Genomic DNA, 12031 nt, shown 5'->3' with positions numbered 1-12031 from the left:
TATTGTGTACCTATTTAGGGTTGAAAAGGAATCTTAAATGCAGCTGGCAGTCTGGTGCGCATGCTGACGTTCATTTCTGCCCCCATCCTTCCGAAGCTAGGTGTGGGTCCTGGAGGGTAAAGTCCACCTACCAGTTCCTCAACTAGGATGCGGAGTCTCTGCATTCCAAGGGAATCATTTTATCGAGATTAAAGTAACCAAACCGGCCAGAGCCTAGGGGAGGAAAGTGCAAAAAGTTGTGGGGGTGGGGAGCGGAAGAGGAAGTATCCCTCCAGGACTTGTTATCTCCAGACCACTGGGAAGATTTAAAAAAAAAAATTGAAATGGGAGATTGTTAATTGACCCAGATGTTGGAAAAGTGGAACCTCCTCAAGTCTCATAGGTAACACCTTAATAATTAGGACACTTTTTTTTTTTTTTTTTTTTTTTTTTTACGATAGTCATACAGAGAGAGCGAGAGAGGCAGAGACACAGGCAGAGGGAGAAGCAGGCTCCATACACTGGGAGCCCGACGTGGGATTCGATCCCGGGTCTCCAGGACCGTGCCCTGGGCCAAAGGCAGGCGCCAAACCACTGCGCCACCCAGGGATCCCAATAATTAGGACACTTATTATATTTGTAGTAAATATAAAGTTAGGGTGGCAGCAAAGGAGACACCCTACTCCAGCACCCTGGACACAGATTACGAGAAAAACCAGGAGGCCAGTCTCCATCTGTGTCATCTGTTCCTCAAGAAAGCAATCTCAGAAGGACACCATCATCAGGCACAGGTAGTAAAAGTGACATTAAGGTTTTTTTTCCAGAGTTTGTGGTATCTTCTTAAGAAATGTTACAATTTGGGAAAATTGGCCAGTTTATAAATATGGCAAAGGTAGGAAAGCAGAGCAAATACAATACTCAGAAGAGGTAATAAATTACATTGATATATATTCAAGTGGGTAATTGTACTTTTTGTGAAATGGTATAAAAAAGAAAATCCAGGGGTCCCTGGATGGCTCAGCAGTTTAGCGCCTGTCTTCAGCTCAGGGCGTGATCCTGGAGTCCGAGGATGGAGTCCCATGTTGGGCTCTCTGCATGGAGCCTGCTCCTTCCTCTGCCTATGTCTCTGCTTCTCTCTCTCTCTCTCTCTCTCTCTCTCTCTCTCTGTCTTTCATGAATAAATAAATAAAATCTTAAAAAAGAAAAGAAAAAAAAAAGAAAAAAAGAAAATCCTAAGTAAATTGGAGAAGTTTTCACCAAGAAGTGATTTTGGAACCAAATTCCTGTCCTACAGTTCATTCCTGGGAAACCCTGAGTTTTCCAGGCAATCACTACTACCACTAACAACTCTACTGAAATTACTGTCTTAAAGATTACCTGTTAATCTGTGGCCAGTTCCTGAGCAGCAGCAGGGAAGACTGCATAGAAAGAGTAATAAAGATAAATAACTGGAAGAAGGTGATGCCATTGGCTGAGATTGAAGGACTGGACACCGGAGGGACTTGGGGTGGACCCAGAAGAGGAAGTAGACAATAAATTAACTTTGGAATTTGCCATGTTAGAGAAGTAGGTGGGACATCCATTTATCCACACGCACACAAACACACAAAGTAGGAAATGAAGCTTAGAAGTAAGGCTAGAAACCGATCTAAGACTCATTCTCCGGGATATGCAAATTTGCCAAGAGGACCAAAGAACAAATCTTGAGAAGTAGGGGACAAATGGGGAAAACACAAAAGTCAGTGATGGAGAATTCAGAGATAGGTGGAAAAGTCCATGGAAGAGAGCTGTTGAAGTAGGAGAAGAAATGGGAATTTAACATTTTGAATGTATCACTGATCTTCCAGATATAAATCTCAGCAGAGGGCAGACCCTCAGCTCAGACTTTAACAATAGAAGTATATCAAGAAAAGAGAAGGGAAAAAGGTATCTTGACTTAAAGATAAACAGGCTAAAAGGGGAAGTTTTATGTTTGTTTAATTTTGTTTTTAGGGAGGACAGACTTGGCTATATTTTGAGAATAGGCCAAAAGAGTGAGCAAGATGCAAGAAATAAGGGGGAGAGAGTGTGTGAGCAAGCAGTCCAAACCTGAACCTACAGAGAAAGGTGAAGTCTATGTTCTGGAGCTTAAATTGGAAGACCAGGTAAGGAATGGGGAGTTGAAGTTGAGTCGGATCACTTTGGTTCACCACCTTGCACAACCTACCAAAAAGAAGGGTTATTCTGAGGACTGAAGATTTTGTAAACCAGTTTTGGAGCTATTGGAATTATCTACAAACCTGCAGAAGCATACAATAAGTGCCAAGTAAACGGTTCAAACGAGAAATACTACCAGGAAAGCCTCCCTTTCAACTAAAAGAGATGGTATCTAATCTGATTGTTGAGAAAACAGGTAGGTGAAGGGGGAGGAGGAATGAGGGCCAGATATTGCACAAAGGCCCTGGGGTAAGAAAGCATAATGTTTGTTGTGGGAATTGAAAGGAGCCCCTACAGGCTAATCAAAGAGACTGGGACATAGTGAGAAATAAGACTAGAGAGGTACATTCTGGTAAGACTTAAAAATAAGGGTAAGGAATGTGGGCTTTATTTGTAATGGAAAATATTGAAGTTTTTTGAGCAAGAAGGTGACAGGATTTAAGAGGGTTAATCCAGGTCAATATGATAAATGCAATGGCAAAGTTTGGTTGAGGTGGCAAGCCCTACACTGGAGTGGTGGCAAAGGGAGAGAAAGGGACCACTCACCGGATGTCCCTTAGCACACTTCTCATCATTTCTTTCTGGAGTTTTGTTTACAAGTATTTTGCTCTTCAAGAGCAATAATAACATGCAATTATACTAACACCTGGAGCTTTTCCTGGTTGAGTAAGATTTCTATTATGGGTGTTGTTAGGGAAGATAATAAGAAAGGGTCACTTTATGTACTCACTTGATATACTCTTCTAGCCTTTGGGTTAAGGATCTCCAAGAGTTCCCCAAAGATATTTCATTTTTCTGTTCCATCCACTCTTTCCACAGAGATTTTATAAGTGGACATCATTGAGGCTGAGCACTGAGTCAGGAGTCAGAGATCTGTATTCTGATTTTACTTCTGGGAAATCCACAATATTAGTCAAGTCTCCTAAAATCTCTGGGAAGGAGCTTTGTCTGAAAAATTAAGAAAATGATCCCAGATTACATAATTACATTGTTTCCTTTGAGCTTCTTGGGGGAGAAAGAGTCATATTCTGTCTTCCAGCTCCTCCCTTATCATGGGCTGGGAACATGAGGATGTGTAACCATATCTGATTTTTAACAGTGTAACCGTTTGGGACAAAGAATTCCAAGCAACCTTTTCAGTCTAATCAGTCACTCCCTAACAAGGGAGAGCCTAATCTCCAAGCTTCTGTAGTCCTACACTCACCCATTTGTCCTCCTAGCTGCCCCACCTCTAAAGCTCTGAGCAACCAAATTCCAGTATGTCCAAAGTCTCCAGTAGACGTTCAAAATAAAAGTATCATTTAAAAGAAAAAAAAAAAGGGATGCCTGGGTGGCTCAGCGGTGGAGCCTCTGCCTTTCGCTCTGGGTGGAGCCTGCTTCTCCCTCTGCCTGTGTCTCTGTCTCTCTGTCTCTCATGAATAAATAAATAAAATCCTTAAAAAAAGAGAAAAGAAAAGAAAAAGAGCAAAAAGGCTACATATTTCCAACTCCAAGTGAAATGAAAAGGAACAGATTCATTCTGCATAATTTTTCTTTCTGAGTTGTCAAGACGCCGTCCTGAGGAGAGCGCCAGCTTGCCTCCACACACCCAAACAACAGCTGATTCCACCCTCCCATCCTGCTTTCCTTTTCTCAGCAGTGAAGGAGGCAGAGAAGCTTGGCAGCCTAAACCTGTACACACTTTCCTGAAGCCCCAAATCCTCTCCCAGTCCACTGTGGCAAGAGGTTTCAGCAGGGTCCCAGCAATTGCCAGATTTGCTGAGATTTTTTATGTGATTTTTTTTTTTTTATGTGTGTATCTCAAATGCAGAGAAAGGGAAGATGATATATGGACATAGCACTGAAATCAGAGACAAAATACCTGGAGTAGGAGCCATGGAGATCCTATGGCTCAGATTTTCCTTTGACAAAGAGTCTGCCATCAACTACCAGTATCAGAGATAAGGCCCCACTCTCCCCAGGGCAGCCCCTAGTTGATGACTAGGCATGATATGGGGATTAAGGCTTGGCCATTTCTGCTCACTATTGGACTTATCTATCAGACACTCTTGGCTCTGGAACTTTCCATTTGATTGACTCGAGCTTGGAAGGATCTGCATCATGGCTTGAAGTTCTCCTTGCCCAATTTTGCTTCCTACATCCTTTCCTCACAGTAGTATCAGATCTGAATCCTCTCTGAAAGCTTTCTGTACCCTTTCCTGCTTCCTCACAACCTTTTCCATTCACAGGCATTAATATCCCTGAACCTCTTGCACTCCTCAGCATCTGCTTCCCAGACCACCTGAGTTGACTCAAGTTGTTTCCAGGAGTGGTCTGAAAAACCAGACAATCAGATAAGTTGGGGAACTGCATTATTCACTGCCTAGCTGGCAATAAGAACCCTTCCCAGATAGTATGTGGGCTATAGATAATCTGACACAAGATGGTGGCCCAGTTGTTCTCACTGATGGTGAAGTGAGAAAATGTTTCTGTGGTGTAACAATTCAGGCATATGGGGTAGGCAGAGGAGTAGAAGTGAATACAGAGACAATGGAATTGGCTGGCTGTTATTGAGTTGCATTGAGCCCTGCCAAGAGATAATAAAAGCTGAGAGCAGTTACCAAACATTGAAAATTAATTGTGAAGGCCAGACAGCCTCTTTGATGGGTTACAAAGAGGTCTTATCTATAGCAGCTAGAGAGTACAAAAAAAAAAAAAAAAAGCTGAAGACCAAACTCAGGATTTAGCAGAGTTCCAGGAGGCAGATCTCTAATCAAGGTCAGGGCCCTGGTTGGGAAGACCTGGGACTCTGGTACATAGAATGAAGGTATCTAAGTGGTGCCCCCCTACCCACCCAATTTGGGCTCTCACTCCTCTGGACCCTTAGAGCCTTAAGAAGGAGCCCACAACTCCATGCTAAGATCAAGTGCTCCCTCCATGTGAAAAGACACTACAAGGGAACTCTCTCCTGCCAGAATCTGCCCTGATGTCTCCTGACTGCCAAGATCTTATTTAAGGTTAAGTTACAGCATAGTCCAGCATGCTGAACATGCTGGTCCCGATGAGGGAAGAAAGGGACTATACCCCTAGAACTGCATGTGCTGCCTAAGAACTTCTGTATTCATAAGAACTAGCCAGTATGTACTGGTATGATTTGAGGAGTGTCTATGGGGTTGGTGCTTAATCAAGAAGCGAAATACAAGACTGGATAAGGGACAGTTTACTCACTGGGGGTCTGTACTCTTGGGAGAGAATTTAACTTCCTGGTAAGGATCTACCCCAGTGCATCCTGGAAACATAGAGAAACCTTTGCTGGGTGAAGTTCATCTGCCTGGATCACCATGGCATTTGGGAGAAGAAAGGATTACATAGCTCAAAGAAGTGGGCATGTACTAGAATCAATTATAAGAGACCAGAAGCTCTACCAGAGAATGTTCTATGGAGCATCTAGAGGAACTCATTTACTAAGGCCATCAGGAATGTGCTGGTGACTGTTGGGGATTTACCCCAAAGATACAGATGCAATGAAACGCCGGGACACCTGCACCCCGATGTTTATAGCAGCAATGTCCACAATAGCCAAACTGTGGAAGGAGCCTCGGTGTCCATCGAAAGATGAATGGATAAAGAAGATGTGGTTTATGTATACAATGGAATATTCCTCAGCCATTAGAAATGACAAATACCCACCATTTGCTTCGATGTGGATGGAACTGGAGGGTATTATGCTGAGTGAAGTAAGTCAATCGGAGAAGGACAAACATTATATGTTCTCATTCATTTGGGGACTATTAATAATAGTGAAGGGGAATATAAGGGAAGGGAGAAGAAGTGTGGGGGAAATATCAGAAAGGGAGACAGAACATAAAGACTCCTAACTCTGGGAAATGAACTAGGGGTGGTGGAAGGGGAGGAGGGCGGGGGGTGAGGGTGAATGGGTGACGGGCACTGAGGGGGGGCACTTGGGATGAGCACTGGGTGTTATTCTGTATGTTGACAAATTGAATACCAATAAAAAATAAATTTATTATTAAAAAAATAAACATGAAAAAAAAAGGAATGTGCTGGTGAGGGCAGTACCAGCGTCACTGAAGTTCAGTGTGGCTTTCTTCTGCAAACCAGAGTTAATATGAGGAGATGTTGTCACAGCTTGGTTCTTATACAGCAACAGAGATAAAGGAGTCCCAAAGCAATAGCAATAGAGACCAAGTGGCAGCACTTAAACTTAACTGCCAGAAGCCCAGGGTTACAATTATCCTAATGATTGGCAAGGTCATAGTGACAGCCCAGGGAGCTTGACACAGAGTTGTGGAGATGGTTAATAGAACATGGCATCCCAAGGGGCAAAATAGATGGGAAGTCAAGGTATGGGCATTACTGAATATATGTCATTGGAAGAAAGCAAAAAATAAATGAGCAGGAACCTAAGGATGGAAGTCCCAGTAAAAAAAATCCTGATTTCATCTAGTTCCCCAACCTGAGTCCATTTTCAAACCCAAAATGCATTGGTTAAAGAGGTGGCTAGGTTTCCAAGACTGGGACTACCACGAGGAGTATATACTATTAGTAATTCTCCAGTCTTTCCAAAAAGAGATTTATGATGGTTTGCTCAGGTGACTATAAACAGAGGAGAGAACAGGTCAGGCATTTTGAGAACTGCTGGACTCTTGGACACATGATCTGGGTTGATTCTGTTATCTGGAGACCCGAAGCATCGTCTCAGCCCCCTATTGGGTGGAGTTTACGAGGGCTGGGTAGTAAGTAGAATCCTGACTAAAGTCCAGTTTACAATGGATTCAGCCCATCTAGTCAGAAATAGTCTGGACTGTTGTTGGAACATCCTACAGAAAATCTCTGTGATCTATTAATGACGTCATGCTGATTAGTCAGGAGCACCAAGAGTAGCTTGCCTACTCTAAGCTTCAGTAACTTTATGTGGGGACACATATGCTCCAGAGTGTGAAAGATAATCCCTACAAAGATTCTGGGGCCTATGATGTCAAAACCAGAGAAGTTTTTAGGAGTCCAGTGTTTAAGAACATGCCAGGACATCCCCTCCAAAGTAAAAGACAAATTGCTACATCTTACATCTCTTATGACAAGGAATCCCAGCACTTAGGAGGCCTCTTCACATTGTGAAGGCAACACATTCTACTCTAGAAACACTGCTCTGGACCATGAACCAGGTTGACCCAAAAGATATCTACCTCTGGAGCAGGAAAGGAGTAGCCCCACTGTCTTACTCAGCTCATGCTACTACAACAAAATACTACCAACTGAGTGACTTATAAACAATAAGCACTTATTTCTCATAGTTCTAGAGATTGGGAGGTCCAGGATCATGATGCTAGCAAGTTTGGTGTTTGGTAAGGACTTCCTGACGCATAAAAGGCTATCTTTTCACTGTGTGTTTTCTGCATATTGCCTGGCATAAAAGCCCTAAGAGTGCAATGCAATGGCAGAGACCAATTGGTAATAATACATTTTTTTAATTTAAAAAAAATTATTTATTTGAGAGCGTGCATGCATGTGCACACACAAGCGGGGGAGGGGCAGAGGGAGAAGGAGAGAAGACTCCCTGCTGATTCCAGGATCCTGACCTAAGCCTAAGTCAGACACCTAACTGACTGAGCCACCCAGGCACCCCCAGTTTGGAGCAATTTAAATCCTTAGCCACTTAAATTTGATTCCTGTGGACATAATTTCCAAAACCTTTTTAGAAAAGTTTAAATTAGATGGGCCTCAGCAAGAGTGTCATTTATCACTGAGTCCTGGGGACAGGGAAACTGGGTCCTTGATACATCCATTCAGTGAACTGTACTGGTATCTCTCAAGTTCTGTAGCACCACAGGAGGACTAGGACATGAAACCCTGGGACCAGCAGAATGGCAGATCAACTGACACCCCTAAGGAAAAAAACATCTTTCTCTTTAGGTTGTAAAAGGGAGGGTTTTCTGTATATTGATGGGGACAAGGAGAGCATGATCTCAAGGAGAGAGTCAGCCAGCTAAGTAAGGAATTACAAAAAGAACACAACATTCTCACCCCAGCTAACGGAAGACTTTCTCCTCTTCAGTTCTTTACCTCCACCCACAACCCACAACCCCAGAAAGTGGTTAGTTTATCCTGGTGTGTGGCTCTGGGATTCCTACAATGATACTCTTTGTATAGATATATGGAAGTAAGCATGCACAAATTAAATACCCTAACTCTGTAATTCTGATAAAATTTTATGAGATTTTGTTTTCCTTTTTCTAAATAGCTTTATTGGGGTATAATTGACATACAGTATACTGCATAAATGTAAATGTACAATTTGATAGTTTTGAGATATATAGGCAGGTATTTATTTATTATTATTTATTTATTTATTTATTTATTTTAAAGATTTTATTTATTTATTCATGAGAGGCAGAGAGAGAGGCACAGACACAGGCAGAGGGAGAAGCAGGCTCCATGCAGGGAGCCCAATGTGGGACTTGATCTTGGGTCTCCAGGATCAGGCCTTGGTCCGAAGGCGGCACTAAACCTCTGAGCCACCCAGGCTGCCCTAGACAGGTATTTATATATATATACCTGCATCTGTATCTGTTTTTTTTTTTTTTGCATCTATATCTGTATCCATGAAATCCTTGCTACGATCAAGATAATGAACATGTCCATCCACCAGAAATTGGAGGTGAGGAGATGGGGGTGAATATATTCTCCCTGGGTTTTTGGGGTTTTTTTTAAAGATTTTATTTATTTGAGGGGGATCCTGGGTGGCTCAGCGGTTTAGCACCTGCCTTTGGCCCCAGGGCATGATCCTGGAGTCCGGGGATCAAGTCCTGCATCGGGCTCCTTGCTTCTCCCTCTGCCTGTGTCTCTGCCTCTCTCTCCCTCTGTGTCTCTCATGAATAAATAAATAAATAAAGTCTTTTAAAAAAGGATTTTATTTATTTGAGAGAGAGAATGAACAGTGGGGAGGGGCAGAGGGAGAGAGAAAGAGAAGTAGACTCCCCGCTGAGCACGGAGTCCAATGCAGGGCTCAATCCCAAGACCCCCCAACCCCCCCGGATCATGACCTAAGCCAAAGGCAGATGCTTAACTGACTGAGTCACCCAGGTGCCCCCCTCCCTGGGTTTTAGTCTCTTGTTAACAGGTCACAAATTTGTACTCTGGGTAATGAGACAAGATGAATCATTCATTAAAAAACTTTTTCTACAAAAAAAAAAAAAACTTTTTCTACAAAAGTGGGCAGAAAAAAAACAACTTCCCATTCACTTGGCAGGTGACCAGCGGTTCATTAACCAAAATCATGTCACTGCACTGTCAGTTTGCTTTCTTCATTGTGCACAGGACTCAGCAGGAATGCACAGGGCTGGGAAAAGAGCCCAGCTGGTGTCCTAGGCCAGCTCTAGGTTGCCCTGGATGGAAGCAGGGGGAGATTTTTGCCCTCAGTTCCCTGACAAGCCTGCAATCCGTCCTCATTTGGTACCATGTCCGCCAGCCCAGGGCTTCAGGCATGAGTTCCTTATCTACCCCCAGCTCAATCTTCCCTGTGGTCTCAGAGGAAGAGATACATGTGTTCATTTATGCTTCATTCTAAAGCCAGTGTCTCTTCCCAGTGTCCAGACTTAATAATTCCCATTCTCCCCTGTTCTTCAGCAATGTTTTTTGAAGACCCACCAGTTGTCAGGCACTGTTCCAGGCTCTTGGCAATATTGCAGAAGTCAAAACAGACAAAAATCCTTGCCTTTGTGAGCTTACATCCCAGTGAGGCAGGGAAACAACAAGGATCTAAGTAGAACCTGCCTTCCACCAATTTCCCTTTTCCCCTCTATTGTCTTCATTTATTCACTCTCGAAATACTTTCCTTCTGCCCTCAAAGATGGAGAGGAGAACCATATACCCTTCTTTTTGCAACTTGTGGCTGCTGCCCTATCCCTTTCCTTTCTATTAGCCACTGCCTGCATCACTTTATACCCCATGGCTCCAAGTCCCCTTGTCCTCCCTCTACAGTTAAGCTCAGAAACCGAAGACTTCTTTTCAGACCTCCTTCTACTGGATGTCTACTGGATGTCTACTGTCTGCTGAGAAAATTAAGGCCATTCCACCGTCTCCTTCCTCTGCTTCCTAGTCTTCCTTGCTCTCTCCTCCATGGGTGTCCACACCACTGCTCCAGTCCCTACCCTGTCTCCATCACGAGCCCTCTGTCCCAGTCCCCTAATTGTGGACCAGGCTTTCTCCTCTGCTCTCCGCTCTCCTCCCTCATCCTCATGCTTTCTACTGCCACCCTCAAAGGAAGCTCACTCTCACATCTCCGCATCTCTGCTGTAAATGCTGACCTCTTGTCAGTGTGCAAAAGCTAACTTGCTTTAGGACTTCTGCACTTGTGCATCTCACAAGTCTTCGGACACCTACCAACCAGGGTCATTAACTTCTCCAGTCCACCACCTCCTCTTTTCTGCTTCCCTGTCTCTGTGTCTCCAGTATCTGAAGAAGAGACTCCTTGCTTAGAACCTTACTACAAACTAGCTACCAAGAAAACCAGCTAGCTACCCTGATTAAGGGGATAAAAACAAAACAAAACAAAACACACCAACGAATAAAGCAAGTTTATGCGAATATGTGGGGGGTGACCCCAACCTCTTGCAAAGAAGGCTAGAAACCAGCCTTTTACTTCAAAGGAAGACTTACCTTCAGTGTGTTGAAGTCAGAAGGCAAAGGAGGAATGAACGGGGTGCTGGACTGAATGTATGGGGAGGTGGGAATGGCTGAGAGCCTCAGGGTAAGGGGGTTGGAGGCAAGACGGAGAGCAGAGATCAGGATCTAGAGTCAGCTTTTTGCTAATTCTGTATCTTGGGCATGGCTGGCTCCAAGAGGGTTTTGCTCCCATTAGCCATGAATTGATGTGGGATGACAATGATAAAAAGCAGGAAACAACTGTCACAGCCAAGAGGAGCCTAAGTAGACATTATGAATAAATATTAAATGGTGTCCTGGAACTGAAACAGAATTTGAGACTACACACTAAGGAAATCTGAGTAAAGCATGGGATTTAGTAATAATAATGTAGCACTGTTGGCTCACTGATGGTGATAAATGTACCACCCAGGCATCCCTAAATTCTTGATTTTGAAACTTTTTCTCCCTAAGCTTATAGGCTTATGGGTAGGGGAGGAACCTACCACTCAGAGGGTCCCACTGGAAGAGCCTGGGAAAGACACTATGTTACCTTGATGTAACATAGTGTCTCTCCCAGCTTCTCTACATCGAAACTATCATCAGGTGCTGTCAACTAAAAATTTAAATATCTCTCATTGACAAGGTTCTCAACCTATGCGTCCATTTAAAGGTGAATGAATAAGAAAGATGTGGTATATGCCTGCAGTGGAATACTATGCAGCCACAAAAAGGGTTGAGATCTTGCCATTTGGGGTAACATGAAGGGACCTAGAGGGTATTATGCTGAGTGAAATAAGTCAGACAGAGGGGAACCTGGCTGGCCCAGTCAGTGGAGCATGTGACTCTTGATCTTGGGGTTGTAAGTTTGAGCCCCACATTGGGTGTACAGATTACTTAAAAATAAAACTTTTTTAAAAAATTTAAAAGAAAGAACTCAGATGGAGAAAGATGAATATCATGATTTCACTTATTTGTAAAATCTGAAAAACAAAACAAATGGTGGTACCTGGCTGGCCCAGTCAGTGGACTAGTAGCCCCCAATCAATACTCATAATCTTTTCATGGTCATCCATAAACATGTACAGAGCAGCAAACAATTTGAGTCACAGGACAGGTTAGTTCTCAGATGAGGTCCAACAAAGCAAGTGTCCTATTCTTGGCCTATGCAGTGTCATGTTTTTCACATTTTTTTTTTTTTTTGGTTTTGTTG

The sequence above is a fragment of the Nyctereutes procyonoides genome, unplaced genomic scaffold (assembly GCF_905146905.1).
Source record: "Nyctereutes procyonoides isolate TBG_1078 unplaced genomic scaffold, NYPRO_anot_genome, whole genome shotgun sequence".
Taxonomy (NCBI): Eukaryota; Metazoa; Chordata; class Mammalia; order Carnivora; family Canidae; genus Nyctereutes; species Nyctereutes procyonoides.
The sequence above is the reverse complement of the archived record's forward strand: the minus strand, read 5'-3'. Positions refer to the sequence as shown.